Here is a 15,658-nt window from a genome sequence, read left to right as displayed (position 1 = left end):
TGAGGACATCTGCTAGCTGTTGTGCACATTCCCTGAGCACTCTGCCAGGAATGTTGTCTGGTCCAGCAGACTTCCGTGGGTTAACTCTGCATAGAGTTTTCCTCACTTCAGCTGTGGTTAGACAGAGCACCTGGTCACTGGGAGGAGGGATGGTCTTCCTCGCCACCATGTTGTTCTGCACCTCGAACCGGGCGTAGAAGTCGTTCAGCGCATCTGGGAGGGAGGCGTCACGGTCACAAGCAGGTGATGTGGTCTTGTAATTCGTGATCGCTTGGATGCCCTGCCACATGCGCCGGGTGTCTCCACTGTCCTGGAAGTGGCCGTGGATTCTCTTGGCGTGTGCGCGCTTCGCCTCTCTAATGGCACGGGACAGTTTGGCCCTTGCTATTTTCAAGGCCGCCCTGTCCCCTGCTCTGAAGGCAGAGTCTCTTGTTTTTAGCAGCGCACGCACCTTGGCGGTCATCCACGGCTTCTGGTTGGAGCGTGTAGTGACTGTCTTGGAGATAGTCACGTCATCAATGCACTTGCCGATGTAGCTGGTCACTGTTGACGTGTATTCCTCCAAGTTGATGAAATCGCCGTTGGTTGCAGCTTCCCTGAACATGTCCCAGTCAGTGCATTCTAAACAGTCCTGGAGGGCAGACATGGATCCTGCTGGCCAGGTTCTCACTAGCTTCCGAACTGGTCTTGAACGCCTGCTGAGTGGTCTGTATGCTGGGATCAACATAACAGAGATGTGGTCTGAGTAACCGAGGTGGGGGCGGGGCTTCGCACGGTATGCGCCCCGGATGTTTGTGTAAACAACATCCAGCGTGTTTTCTCCTCTGGTTGCAAAGTCCACACTATAGCTTGCATGGCTTCAACTAAAACATTTTCCAGAAAAACTGTTTTAGCATAATTTTAGTGAATAAATAAAAGTTCCAGAAATCAATGACAGCTATCTGACACAACTGTGTCTCAGTTAGTTAGAGATCTACATGGTGGCAACAAAGATAGCGTTAACATCAGTGGCATTAGTATGAAGTGTTTAAGAATAGTGGACTATATAAGGAGGAGAGCAATCTGGAAAGAACTAAAGTGCCCGCAGCACCACTTGCTTTTCTATCAGCAGATAATTCAACAGTTTTGTTGGAGTTTGTAGGAGAACAAATAGAAAAATAACTGACATGCTCATTAAAGAAGTTTAAGCATAACTCAAAAGTTCATTACAAAAAAAAAATATCAACTTTAAGTAGTAATTGTTCATAGTTCAAATCAAATCAAATCAAATTGTATTTGTCACATACACATAAAGTTCATGCAGCATGTTTTGATATTGATCAGATTTTTGCTTTTTTTCTCTTGTGGTAGGCTCAATGTTCTTATTATATTGCTGGTAGTTAATTCAGCATCTTAGGCCTGGATACTAGAAAGTAACTGCAGGAGCACATTTTCCTTGATTCGCTGTGGTTAACTGTTTTTAAGTGAAAAGAGATGTAGCAGGCATTTGTCATCTTAACTCTCCCTGCAGATCACATTTTTAAACAGAAACCTACATTATTGAAGGGCAGCATTCCAATAAGCTGATGCGAGAGAGTAAGAAATGAAATGAACACAAATCCACATGGACAGAATTGTAACCAAAAAGGCTTTTAAAAGCATGCTGCTAAGTGGAATAATTGACTGCACATGTGCGTTCCTTGGAGTAATCTGAATGTACCACTGATCATGATGCCAGATGAAGTTCTGCTACTTTGTTTTTTTTTTTTTTTCAATGCAGATGTTGTATAATGGAGTCTTGGATCATTTTCAAAAAATGTTTTTAATAACTAATTTTAATGAATTGTGAATGCTTATGGACACAGAATGTCAACACATCTTTTGATGTTGCAGACTAAATTAGAAAATATGACTGTCGTCCATGTACAGTGAGGCCACTGTAGTGGAAGTCCAGATGTTGTAGATTTGTTGTTGTATCACCAATAAAGCCAGAGACACTTTAAATCAAACACAGACTCTATATCTTTTTGATCATTTCTTCAAATGACATGTAGTTTATGGAGAACCTGGGAGAAAACAGATAATGATGCAAAGAAAAATTGTGCATGTACACACCTAGGATTGATGTAGTACAATCAATCCACCTAGCAGTATTTTTCTAACCCTGAAGAACCCAATAGATTACCACAAGCACACAAGACAAATATAAAAAAAATGTATAAAGAAAAATAAATTACAATATTGCAATGACCTGTTTGATATTATCATGACTCATACAAAGTGTGTACTGTACGTGTATGTATGAACTGTATTCATTTGTTTTGTTTTTCTTGATTTTTTGCCATTGTTTTATTTGATCAGTTTTAATATATATCCCAGTGAAAAAAAAGGCTAAGCCTGGTGAAAGCATTTTAGAATAAATATTCACATCTTTGATTTTGATTTAGGGAGATAAAGTGGGGAAAACGGAACAATATGTATTGTATTATAGGACAGGCCTTATTAAACTTTTCTGGAGCAATGGATTCTTAAATTAAAGTATTCCCTGTTGTTATGGATGCATTTTATGTACAAACATTAAGCTCAAAAAGATTCTGCCATAAAAATAGTTAGATGAGATCTTTATTATAGTTGTTATAGTAGATTCAAGTTTACATTAACAGGTCCATGTACAGGCCAGTGTACTTTTTGGATTTTCCTTCTTAATATGCTTTAGACCATCAGTTTTCTTGTGCCGAGGAAAGGGTGAGTATAATCAATAGCCCCATTAATGCTACTATAACTACTGTACAAATCCATAGCATGGCAAGAAACAGTTAAGTAAAAATTAAAGACCGCTTCTAAACACCCTAATTTAAGTTATTATGGTCAGCCCGAAAAAACCTGTATCCCGCATGTATCACAGAGTGCATGCTCCAAAATCATCAACCTTTTTAATAGTACTGATTGTGCATAATACAATGTGTAAATATACTGTATAGTGCCTATCAAAAGTTTGAAAACACCTGGGAAACAGACCCAGTCATGTTCGTTTTGTTTATATGCAACAAACAATGTGTAAAATGGTCTAACGATAGAACATATGTACTGTAAGAGAACAGGAGAGAAGATGTTAGCAGACAGCCTCACAGCTACTGACAGACCTAAAGGAAAAAGCTTAGAGGTTTGTGGTTGTTTTGGAGGAGGGAAGGTTGGAGACTTATTTCGGATAAAAGGAATATTGAACTAACATTGCTGCCATTCCATACTTCACTGCCATGCAATTCCATCTGCAGATGGAAAGGAGAAAACGTTTATATACAAGACAAGACCTGAAGCATATGTCCAAGCTCTGTAGAGAGCAAACAGTTAGCTGAGTGTTATCGATGATGGAATGGCCTGCCCAGTCACCCACCCTAGCCACTAATCCTATTCTATTAATCTGCTCTGTGATTAATTCTATTACAAGGTCAGAAAAAAAATATGCTACCAGAAAATAACATCTTCGGCTAGTTTCACAAGAAACATGACAAAGTATTTCAACTGAATGTTTGAAGAAACCAACTGTCCAGATCAAAAATCAAATCAAAATCAAATCAAATTTTATTCATCACATACACATACATACAGGGTACGACATGCAGTGAAATGCTTTATACGACGGTCCGGCATGAGGGGAATAGGGTGGGGAGAAAGAAAAAAAAAAAAGCAGATATATAAAGTATAAAAACTATATAAAATAAAATATAAGGTATAAAGGATTTATAAAGATATGTATGTAAACAAAGAGAAAAATGTATATACAAAGAAAATCCTTATGGCAGTAGACAGTGAAACAGTAAACAATGTGTACCAAAGTGTAAACAATAGACATTTTTAGTGGTGGGTTGTCCATAAAGTGTCCGTGTGCAGTATGGTGTGGTGTAAAGTGTCCAAAAACTGTCCGTGTGCGGCATGGTGTGGTGTAAAGTGTCCAAAAAGTGTCCGTGTGCGGCATGGTGTGGTGTAAGGGTCCATAAGTGTCCGTGTGCGGTATAGAGTGTCCATAAAGTGTCCGTGTGCAGAATGGTGTGGTATAAAATAAATAAATATAAAGTGGACTTTGCTGTGCAAGTCCAGAGTTTAAAGTGACGTGGTGCGAGAGGTGAGATCTGTACAGAAAAGAAGTGTGATGATAGAGAGAGTGGACCAGCTTTTAGATCCTGGGTGTTTCCTGGTTTAAACACCGAATGGCCTGCGGGAAGAAGCTCCTCCTCATTCTCTCTGTGTTCGCTTTCAGGGAGAGGAAGCGTTTCCCTGAACGCAACAAAGAGAAGAGTCCATTGTTGGGATGGCTGAGGTCCTTCACAATCTTCCTGGCTCTGGTCCGGCACCGTGTGCTGTAGCTGTCCTGCAGGTCAGGGAGCTCGGTGTGGATGGTACGTTCAGCTGAACGCACCACCCTCTGGAGGGCTCGTCTGTCCTGCATGGTGCTGTTCCCAAACCAGGAAGTGATGCTACCCGCCAGAACGCTCTCAATGGTGCAGGTGTAGAAAGTAGAAAGCGTAGCCGGAGCAGTCGTGACGGCAGCCGACCTCACCGGCGCCATTGTCAAGAGTATGAAAAGTTGTTATTCATGCTAAGGGTGATTATTTTTAATAAAATAATATATGTACATTTATGTATTTGTTAATATTTTTTTGTTTGGTAGTAAACTTTTATACCATTAAATTATCTAAAGAAAAAAGAAGCATGCATGTGTCTCTGAAAAAGATGATAAAATGCTAGATGTTTGGTAATGTATTTAAAAGTAAACTGTGGTTAAATATCCTGATTGTATTTAATTGAATCAAAATTTTATTATTTCTTTTTTTTATCACTGAAACTGGTACTGAAACCTGAAAAACCAGTGATGTCCAATATTAAATTTAAAATTATTATTATTATTTTTTTTTTTTTTTTTTAACTAAGCACTTTAAGCACAATTAAGCACTTCATAGTTACACACAGTTAATAGATAAAAATCCTAACAAAGCAAAAAATACATATAAATATTTGTTTAATTATTCAAGAATAAATCTAAGATGAAAACTGCAGAGATTACCTACAATAAAAAAATTCTTAACATTTTTAATTCAAGAAATGCAGCCAAGCAAATAAAAAAGAAAATCATAAATTTAAAACAAATCAGAACAATACTTAATAGTTAAATCTAGAGAATTACCCACGTTGTATCAAGACACCAACAAAGAGGCCAAAGAGACCAGTAAGACTCATGCTGTGAAAAATAAATAGAAACATACAAATGCACAAGAGTATAGATGTTCAAAACACATACACAGATGCGAATACATATTAGAAGGCAGCCACACTCAAATAAATGCTTGATTATAATGTATAAAATGTTTCTGAGCAGTCAGCTGAAAAACTAATTTCATTTTCTCATTAGAGTCCTGAGCCTAGGGCCCATTCTCCTGTCAATGTTTATTACTTTGCAAACAGAAAATCAAAATCATGAGCTTGTTCTGAACTGGAGCTGTGTATCACCACATTTATATGAGGACGGGAGAGCAAGTGAACAATCGCATGACTGAATGAGAGACAGAAAGAGAGAGAGAGAGAGAGAGAGAGAGAGAGAGAGAGAGAGAGAGAGAGAGAGAGAGAGAGAGAGAGAGAGAGAGAAAAAGAACATGAAAAAATATATAGCAGAATTGAGATGATAATAGGAAACTAGCTCATTCAAACTGAAGCAATGAATTTATAGCCGCTATGACCTTTCCCTTTCCTGGGAGATTTGTTGCCATGCCAACTTGAGTCTTATTTTTCAACATTGTATGAAGTTCAACAAAATACTCAGCCAGTGACTATGTTCTGAAAAAAAAAAATATTCTCCTTTTCTTATCATATATAAGGAACACGACAATGCCACAGACACGGGCCACTTGGCTGAAAAATGGCTCACTTTTGCCCTGTTTCTCTTTTCTTAAATATTCCGAAAAAACAAAATGTAGACCTCTTTGGGCTTGATTTGGCATGTTCAATTCCGAAAATCTTATACATTAGACATTTTGGAAGCATTTTGAAAATGCTAAGGCTCTCTATTAAATGTAACGGAAAGGCAAATATTTTCTTTTCTTTCAACTTTCATTTGTGGCAGAGTTATTTCAAAAACTATCCCCCAGACATTAAGAAAACATTTCTCATTGTTTATGTATACTGTGCCTGGATGTTGACAACACACAATCTATAAACAATAAGCCATTTTTATATTGTATTATCTAATATTATATAGATATAAGCTATTTATAATCAACCAAATACCCTAATGTAAGTCTTCAAATGAAAGTGATCAGTATTTACATTTGATTTGTTTAAAGCCATACTACTATGATTAAGTGCAAATATAAACTCCACTGCTCATAATTCTAGTGTTAATTCAAAGTATGAATGCTTTGTTAATTAGCAGCAATGAGTCATAGTGTTACCACAATAACTCTTCAATAAATTAAACCTTATAATAAGCCATTATGTTGGCTAAAGTTTGACGATTTACCCTATTTGCTGTTATAATAACATCTAATCAGAATGTTGACTGAACCCCAGGCTTCCTCACCCTACATACAAATTCATCCCAATAGTGTTCAGCAGGGTTGAGGTCGGAGCTCTACAGCAGGCTACTCAAGATCTTACACTCCAAACCACGTAAAACACATCTTCCTGGAGCTGGCTTTGTGCATATGGTGTATTTATAAAAAAAATAAAAAAAAAACTATAATTATAATTATTATAATACTATTTCTACTACTTACTAAATCTTTACACTGTAGTCATCATATAGTTTATGATGGACCTACAACTATGGTAGCAATTGATTAAAATATGACTTAATGTTTAACTACTTACTAACCCAGAAGTTTCATAGCATTGTATGTACCTTTATGTAAGAAACAGCAATAATTTAAAATAATAAATGATTATTTATTCATAATAAAACAAGCAAACAAACTAACCAACAGACTACATGCATGCCTTGTACTAAATACTGACCTATATGAATACTAAGGTCATGTGTTTAGACAGAAACAGCATACATTTTTGATTACAGTGTTCATGTTGTTTGAATTTTGACATTTGTGTGTAATTTCCTGCTGTTGAACGTTCTGAATTCTTGTTGTGGGATGGCTTTTTGTTTGCCCAACCCACTGTCTCTTTTCCAAGTTATCAGTATTTGGCTTGTTATTGTGACTAATGAAGATTCCAGTCCAGTTGTTTGCAAAAATGCACATTTTAAACAGTTAATCGCTCACTCTATGGCCACATCCTTTCATTTATATGTCTGTCCATACACAAACAAACGAGAAGTAATAGTAATTCCACCTATTTATTTATTCATTTATTTATTCATTTTACTGCAAAAAATGCACACTAGGGGTTTTGCATTTCATACTTGATACATACACCACACACACACACACACACACACACACACACACACACACACACACACACACACACACACACACACACAGACAGATTCACTCTTCCTTGTCTGTTTCTGCTTGATTGCTGCTCCATGTCAAATGAATTACAAGATATGACAACTAACCCTACCCAAAAACAATTTCCAACCCGACGTCACATCCAATAAAACCCTCTGATTTGAATTTGCCAAATCAGAATCGAAAAGCAAGAGGGGTCAGAGGGAGAGAACAATGAGGAAAGTTCATCAGGGCTCAGCCACCTCATTTGTATTGCTGAGAACAGTGCAGCTGTTGTCAAGTCTTTGCTATCTATTGTGTGCAACCTGGCCCTTGTTACAAAAGCTTCACATCACCCAACTGAAAGGAGGCCACTGACCCAGAAACGCACCCTCTGACCTCCTCTGTAAAGTGATGAGCTACAAGAAGAGTGAGGGTTGTAAAATTTTATTTATATTTACATGTAGTACATGTTACTGTTTTATCTTCTTTCACTATATACATCTAGTCTGTTTATACTCAGACCACCTGTGGGTTCTTGTATAAAAAAAGTTCAAATTTGTTCAAATTGTTCAAAAATGTTCAAATTTTCTACACTTGCAAGTTATTACCAGCAATTATATTTAATTTTTTTTTCCTAAAAAGTATGCACCCCATAGTGCAACAAAATGAAATATGGGTGCATCTGACAACAAGGCAACAATAAAAAAAATCTATATAAAAAAAAAGAGCATTTAAAGAAAAGTTTTGACAGTGCAAGGTAGGAAAAATGTAAAGCTTCTCTAGTAATATACCTTAGCATGCTTTTTTTTTTACTGTAAGAATAGATATTATCAATCAATAAGATTCTCTTAAAAATTCATGAATGCATTATAACTAATAGTATCTTGTCTGTGGGATCTTCTGATTTTTTATTTTTAAAAACCCTAAAATGTATGATTGATAGGAAAAAGAAAGAAGCTACATCACATTCAGAGATATACAGATTTTTGAACTTCTCTCATTTCAGTGATTTATTATTAATATTTTGTGCTACATTAACTTTGGGTTATATTTTTAAATATTTATATAAAGGTTTTATTTTGCTATTTTCAGATTGTGGTTTATTCTGGTCAGTGACATGGTGGATCTGAAGCCTATAACCAGAAATGCTGGAAGTGATGCAGAAATATGCCCTGAAAAACACCATTTACTCATTTACTCACTCACTCACTCACTCACTCACTCACTCACTCACTCACTCACTCACTCACTCACAATTTTGCTTAGGCAGTCTACCTATTAGCATTGTTTTAGGGATTTAGAAAAAAAAGCATGCAGACACTAGGACTTATAATCTGTAATGCAGTAACATTATCTACTTAGTAACATGACACACACTGACTTTCTTGTCATAAAATACATATATTTTTCATGCGTTTATTAAGTGTTCATATACTCCTATTGTATATCTTAATAATGCTGATACAAATATCTAAACCAATGGTCACCCTTATAACTACTATAACTTTATCCCTTTGGTCTCTCATCTTCATAAAGACAGGCCTTTCTGTCAGAAAGTTAATACCAAACATCTCTGCAACATGTGTCCTGACCTTTCCAAAAGCTGGAGTTTCTGTTTTGATACGCTCCTGATAGCGAGATGCCCTGGTCTTTGCTAAAGAAAAGGTCACGTCGACTGTTCACATTAGACACACACACATTCACTTCATCCTCAACAGATCAGCCTACACACACACCACACACACACACACACACACACACACACACACACACACACACACACACACACACACAACCTGAATAGGCTGCGATATTCATACTGTGCTCATTATATGTAACTTTGATCACTTATTTGGTGCTACATTTCATTGTCTAATACAATGTGAAGAATACGATGTGATTTTAGAAACTGTTAATTTTGTTTTATTTGTGTAGCCTTTAAACCATTAACAGTTTCACAAGGATAAGTTACAGAATGATTATCTGTTTTTATATCTGTTAAAGGAGTCTCCAGTTTTTGCACTTTGTAACAGAAAAAGTAAAAAATGGTAATTCTTAACTCTTTAATTAATGTAGTAAAAATCCATCACATATAAGTATTCCGGACAGATGATAGAGTCTGGTAGCAATAAATAAATAAATAATATTAAAATAATAAATATTAAAATATTAAAATAATCTATCAAATATGAGAGGGAACAACATTTTACAGCAGGATTTTATATTCTATATATAAAATATAATATTCCTGTATATTTTGTAAACCGAAACATGTTCATGGAGGTTCCACAGCATTAAATGTATCTGTAAATGGATAAAAACAATGGTCATTCATTAATGAATGAAAAAAATTCAATCATTGGCAAATTGCTCCAGTATTTAAGAAATGAAACAAACATTGTTGTAGTAAAATGATCAGTAAACTTGTGCTATTGTTTCCGATATAACCATTCCCTTAAGGGTTTTAGTCATAAATATAGGAAAAAGTCTTAATGCTTATGATAGTAATGTTGCATTGCATATACAATTACTTTTCTCCTAAACTGTATCCAACTTTATCCAAACCCCAGAAAAAGGGCATGTCATAATGCTAGAAATAACAAAATAATCTTCTCATGTACTGTATATCCCTCATGATAATAAATGATAAACATTAATTCATGTAAAAATTCAATTTCTCTGCACATGTGGACATTTATTATTCCAAATATAGACATTTGTTTAATAAGCAAACATCCGGTGAGGGCTCATGCTCTGATCTCATTTATCAAGCATGGCAGATTCGGCTCATTTAGACTCATAAGATGGAGTGATTGTGAGAAATTTAGGGCATGGCTGATAAAAAAATGAGGTATTCATGCATACGGACAGCTTTCTGTGGGGATGAAGGGGGTGGGGGGGGAGGCGGACAAACTGGCATTGATTGATGAACCTGCTGAACATCATGAACTGAGAATTAGTGCAAAAGGAATTAGAAGATAAATAGCTCAAGCAAGCCTGAGTTGAAAACCAGACTTTAATTACAAAAATTGTGCATGTGTATGATTTTGTGTGCTGCATAACTGCTACTAAGCTTACATAACTTTTATTGCAATTTTTATTTCCTAATTAAGCAAACCTTTAAACTGGACTAGTGAAAATGTATCTTAAAAAAATATATCTAATTATTCAAAAAATATTTTTTTCTAATAAATGTTTTGTGACCACAGAACTTGTGTATAGGTTGGGGGTTAAGTCAAACAGAATATTACTGTCATTAGCAAACAATGGTTGTTAAATGGTTATTTTGTACTGAAAAGATATCAAACATTTTACATTTTCACAGTGGCAAGTTTTGCAACGAGTTGCTCTGTTGCATTTTAAATAAAAAATGTTTATTTTAACAGCTAACTAGCATGCTTTATATTTTCCTCCTGGGGTTTAAACAAGCATACAAACATTTAATTAATAATCCAACAACAAATAGATAACTGAGTGTGTTGTAATAATAATAATAAGAAGAAGAAGAATAACAACAATAAATAAATAAATAAATAAATAAATAAATAAATAAATAAATAAATAAATAAATAAGCCTTGTTATTTGGATGCATATAATAAGATTTTTATTTATTTAATTCAATTAAAAAAAATCTTGATTTGTATAGGGCTTTTAACAATGAACATTGTCTCAAAGTAGCTTTACACAGATAATTTGGTGATAAAAATTAATATGTTATTTATAGTGTAAGTTTGTCCCTGATGAGCGAGCCGGTGGCGACTGTGGCAAGGAAAAACTCCCCGAAGAAGAAACCTAGAGAGGAACCAGACTCAAGAGGGAACATATCCCCATCTGTGTTGCACCGGATGTCCATTTATTACAGATAAACGATGTTGCGGGGTACAGGATTGGTGATTAGAAGCAAACTGTAGTCCTGAGTCAGTGTAGCAGACTGTATGAGCTCCCATTCATACTCCGGAATTTCATGGAACCATCCAAGGCGTTGATGAGAAACCGTCCCTAGCGGCACACAGTGACCTCCAATCGAAAAGGACACTATCCAGAGACAGGCCTGGATGAAGTGGGAAGATCTGCGGAGGGAAGAGTGGCAAGAACAGTGGTCACTGGAACCTCAGGAGCATGTTTAACTCGACTGAGAGAGAGAAAGAGATGTGTTACAGGAAGAGAAGGATATGGATTATTATGTGTCCTTATTGTTGTATGAAAGTTAATGACACTGTGTAGTTGGGGACTCTGGCAAGACTCGCTATGGCAGCATAACTAAAAGGGAGAACCAGAGGGTAACACAGACATTAGGGATCTCTTGGATAAAAAAATAAGCCACCACACCATCTCAACAAACCTGAGTGAATGTGGGAGAGTGAGGGGACGACAGCATACAAATATCCCAGTTCACCGAACACTCGATATTCATGATCCCTCCAGATCTGCTCCTTGATTTAAGCCCCAGAGCTTTTTAATTTCTCAACTTATCACTTCTAGAACATGTTTTTTTATTTTTAATTAAGATTTTCAATCAAATTGTCATTATTTATATTACTTTTCCAATTTATTGAGAATTTGATTCAATTCATAGGCCAAACAGGTTAATAACTATAAGGCCTCATTAATAAATATTATAGCTTTTGTAATGGTGGTTTGTGATTGAACTACATTTATAAATCAAGGACTCACTGCCCACGCTTCATGGATCTATTAAACTGAACTTTTCTTTAAGCCTTTAAATAATTTCAAACATAATTGCATTTCAGAATCATAGTCATCATCTTTATTCGGATCCTTCAGACATTTGACTGAATCAATAATCTGACCATCTTTTTTTTTTTTTTATCACAAATATCTCATCTCAATGCCACTCTGCCTTCACGTGGCATCTTAATTAAAATAAATCTAATTTCCCAGTTGGGAAATATCAGCTAAATGACCCCCAAGTTGTAATTGCAATCCTGCAAGACTGTAATTTGGTTACTTGTCTGTTGACATTGATGGACAAATTGAATTTCATTTCAGTCAACAGTAATACCTGGCTGAAAACAAGGGCTGGCATCAGTATTATAGTGGGTTTAATAGGATTTTAAGTTAATCACATGAGAATATTTACATGAGCAGCCAGTGGACAAAATGTGGACGATGTTATTATAAATATATAGCTTTATGTTGATTTCTGAGTTCTGAAGCAGGATACAAAACATTACCTCTGAATGTATAAATCTTGTACTGATGGATTATAATCATATATATAGATATAACAAGATATTTGTGTACACTATATGAAACATGTTATAAATATCTCATGTATATTTTAATATAGCAGAAATGCTAGACATAATCCTATATACCGTATACACAAATGTTTGTAAGCAATCATATTGAAATCCTTACTTTCTATAAAGCGTAATTACACATTAATATCAGCTTACGTATGGCATTATCATATTTTTTCTTAAGAAAAATATTGGGTCTGATATGGCACATGTTGCACTATAGCACAAGCTCTGGTGTACTATCTACACTATCTGCACTACGAGCTAACATGCATAATAACCTACACCTTTGCTTTCTTAGCTCCCATTCAATCCCTTTCCACATTTATAACCTATTTGCTGTTATTACAACTTTTAGTCTTCTGAGTTGTCTTCCACTAGATTTTGGAGTGTGCTTGTGGAGATTTGTGTTTATTCAGCCACAAGTGTATAAGTAAAGTCATCTACTGATGTTGGGGGAATACTGCATCCAAAGACGTCCTATACAATTGAGTGCCTCCAATTTTGTGGCAACAGTTTATGAAAGAACCACATATGGCTGTGAGTCATGTGTCACAATAATTTTGTTCATATTGTGTAATTTTTTTTATACACCAAACTTTTATATAGGTGTTATACACATGATTAACGCATGATGCATGATAAAACCTGGCATTGTAATACTGTATACTGATGCTCTATAACATGCTATGCATATAATTACAATAATGTATGCACAGGTTTAAAGGTTTTTTAACCCATCATAAATAATCTTGCATCAAATAGAATGAAGAAAGTAAATGTGTTTATAGAGCATTATGAATGAGGATTCATAGTGAGTGTTAACATTATGCCTCTCCTGAATTAGAACTATGATTTGGCATGGGATTAGGATAGTTAAATGATCAAGGATTTAACAGTGTGCTCTGCTGTGATTTTTCTTATAGCTCTATGTGCATACTGCAATGTAGAGTTGAGTCGAAGAGCCAAGAATTATAACAAGTGACAAGTTCACATGAATTAATCTGCAAGAAAAGACTTAACCTTTAACCATACATGACTTCTGAAAAACTGTTGAGCTGAAACAATATTTTTAATAGCTTCAAAGCAAAGAGACCATTAGAGCTAGCAATCAAAAGCTTTTGAGAGAAATGTGCTAGCTACTACAGTCACTGAAAACACTGGAACACAATGCTTAATGCAAATATGTTTCAATTGCTGCAGTATACAACCTGATATTCTCTCTCTCTCTCTCTCTCTCTCTCTCTCTCTCTCTCCTTTTCTCTGTCCTCTTACTTTTTTCAATTCTGATTTAAAAGTCAAAGGTTGCTTTATTTTCATAAAAAAAAAACAAAAAACAAAACATAAAACAAACAAATAAATGGACCTAGAATAAATAGATGCTATGTTATGAATAAAAGTTCACATTTGTTCCAATTAGTCTCTTTCTCTCTTTTCTCTCTCTCTCTCTCTGTCTGTCTGTCAACCTCTTTCTCTGTCTATTGACTCATTCTCAATGTCTTTGTCTCTCACCATGTCTCTGTCTAACACTTTTTTTTGTCTATTTCTGTCTGTCTCTCATTTGCACTCCTTTTCTCCCAGTCTTGTTCTCTCAATGTTTGTTATTGCCTCTCTCCCTTTGTCCCCCCCGTCCCCCGTCCCCCACCTAAACTAAATAAACAAAAAAATAGGAGTGCATTCTAAAGGTTGAAGTTTGTGAACAATAATAATTAAAATGAATCAATGTATCTTTCTTTCTGCTCGTTCTCTCTCTCTCTCTCTCTCTTACACACACACACACACACACACACACACACACACACACACACACACACACACACACACACACACTTACTCCTGCATTTTAACAGAAATCCAGCACACCAATGAATATTTATGATGGACAGAAAACACAATAGCTGACCTCAAAATGCAGGAAAAGGAATCAAAACATCGTGTACAGATGGGGTTTTGTGTGACCTACAGTGGATGTTTTGGTTGTCTGACACAAATCATTTTATCAGAACTTGTTTTGTTTTGACAAGCTGTTGTGTCACAAAAGTCTGTGTTGTCCTCCAAGAAACATCATCTCTTATATATTGCTTAATAATGTAGACAGCGATCTTGAAATGTTTATTTATTTACTCTTCAGTCTTCATCTTCATTCTGTACTGTTCAGCTTGTTACAATTTTCAAGATGGACGATAGTCATAAAGGCACTTGGCATTCACCTGAATTGCTACAGAATTAAAGGAAAGGAAAACAACAAAACAGTTTGAAATGAAGGCATTTAAAAGAAAGAAAAAAAAAAGCAGCTCTCTAAGTGTTGATATAGTGCATTTCAATATTTTTATTATCAAAGACCTTGATATCTTGATGGACCACTTTTAGATTTTTTGTGTCTGTTGAAAATGTGGATAAATATTATGAAAAGAAAATTACTTAATAGCCATATTCAGTTTTTAGCAGAGATTGCACATATTTGTATTGACATTCATTAACAAGTGTCATTGATTCAACAATTAATAAAATTCCACTGAATGTTGCCTCTAGTATAATGACACTGTACCAGTACAGCTGCTTTAAAATGCTTGTGTTTGCTTTGTCGTGTAAGCCTGAGGCTGAAAAAAAGCCTAATCAGATAATTGTAGCTCATTCTCTTCCCGTCTCTTTCACACACACACACACACACACACACACACACACACACACACACACACACACACACACACACACACAGTGAGCTCATTTTAACAGTACACAATTTACTCTTTTATATATGAACCTCTGCATGTGTGTACAGTGTGTTTATACATTGCTCTCATCTCCGGACTGTTTTTATTTCTTGTTGCAAATTTATGTGTAACCTCTCAGTGCCCTCTTTGTTTGGTTTTTGTTTGGTAACAGCTGTTGGGGTGCTGCATGTATTTTTTTTTTCTCCTCGTTGTGGTCAGCTGTGGGTGCTCTGGGCTAAGCAGGAGCAGATGGTGCTTTGC

Source organism: Silurus aristotelis (genome assembly GCF_946808225.1).
Source record: "Silurus aristotelis genome assembly, chromosome: 9".
NCBI lineage: Eukaryota > Metazoa > Chordata > Actinopteri > Siluriformes > Siluridae > Silurus > Silurus aristotelis.
The sequence above is the reverse complement of the archived record's forward strand: the minus strand, read 5'-3'. Positions refer to the sequence as shown.